This window comes from Nicotiana attenuata, unplaced genomic scaffold (genome assembly GCF_001879085.1).
Source record: "Nicotiana attenuata strain UT unplaced genomic scaffold, NIATTr2, whole genome shotgun sequence".
NCBI classification, from domain to species: Eukaryota; Viridiplantae; Streptophyta; class Magnoliopsida; order Solanales; family Solanaceae; genus Nicotiana; species Nicotiana attenuata.
Window position 1 is genome coordinate 334,575 of NW_017670937.1, and position 1,757 is coordinate 336,331.

Here is a 1,757-nt window from a genome sequence, read left to right on the forward strand (position 1 = left end):
ATAGTTATTACCCTATGGCTTGCCTAAATGTTAAGACGGGGTCCTATAGGCATGATATCTATTGAATTCAGAAAATAGTAAGGCTTGAAATAAATTGTTTGAATGCATACTTGTTAAACTTGCTAAGTGAGGGAATCGGATTATTAAAAGAGAGGCAGGATTTAACAAATTGATTATAAATTCTACAACTTACAGTATCCATTATTACTGATTTTATATCTAACACTGAGTGAGGCGAATCAGATTCGATTAGAAATTCCTATAGGCATGCTTTCTATGCGTGGCTGATTTTAAAACTTTATAGACATGGCTTAAAAAATGCAGAAACCTTATAGACATAGTATATAAATGCATAAGGCTTGTTTTAAACCTATAAACATGGTATCTAGATACAGAATTTGTTTAAGACCTATAAACATGGTATCTAGATGTAATTGAATATGCAGAATTGAACAATCCTATATGCATAATTTCTATACGAAGTTGGATATGCAGAATTAGACCTATAGGCATGATTTCTATTTGAATATGCAGAATTCAGAATACCTATAGACATGGTTTCTATATGATAGTTGGATATGCAGGAATATAGTAGTCCTATAGTCATGATTTCTATATGTATTTGAAATATGCAAAATTATGATAGACCTGTAGACATGATCTCTATATGTATCTGAATATGCGGAATTGTAATGGACCTATAGGCATGATTTTTACCCTTTGCATGCATAGTTACCCATTCACTAGCCAGCCCCAAATGTTTATTACAACTAATTACAAACCAGAATGAATAAAAAAAAATTACATCAAAAAAAAAAAAGTACAACCAAAGGAGAGCCTGATTCAGACTTCCTGTCTGAAATATGAGATAGACCAACTCAAAGACCACTGATCCAAAGCCTTTCTCCAATCTGAGTGTGTCAAAGTTCCCTAAGAGCCTCCATGGGGCTCCAGGAAGTGCTCACACCCAAATTATATCACCAGAATAGGGACAAGTGCAGTGTGGAAGGGCCAGCCCTCAAGTGTCCAAGTTCAGAGGGAGCTCAAAGGGTCCCAAGGCAAGGCTCACAAGAGGGGGGCAGAACTTAAAGTCTAAGAGAGAGTGTAAGTGAAGAACAGAATTCTAAGGAATAAAGGAGAGGGAAACAGCCACAAACAGGTACACAAAAGGGGTTCAGGGAATAGGGAAATTGCAAAGAACCTATTGCTTAGGCTAGGGCAAGCTTTAGGCATACCCAGCAATGGAGGATGCTGGCATGCCTATAAGTCTGCCAGAACACATCATATTAGAGGCTAGGATCCCAGGGGATCAAGTTTGAGTCATGGACAATAATTTGCAGTACTGCCATGCCTCAAACCATAGCATAAACACATAGGGAGTGGGGGTTTTGGGATTCACAATAGATTTAGAATAGGCAGAAGGAAATTACAGCATGCTAAAGTAAGCATTGAACTACACATAAGCAGTAGGCAGACATGCAGGTAAAGGTAGTAAATAAACACATTGTTGTGATTGCTGAAAACCTTAATCAGGACATACCAGTTTCAAAGAAGCAAAATACAGCAGTAGCAGTACTTGGAAAACAGGCCACAACACAAGTAACAAGAGAGAATGCTTTTGAATGTGAGTGTGAGTTCAGAAAACTAAGAGTGTTCCTCTCGTGTTAATGAGAGAGCAGGTATTTATAGTGTGAAACAGGCAGAAAATAAGGCAAGAAATAACCATGTACCAATTAAAATCAATAAGTAGAAGAACT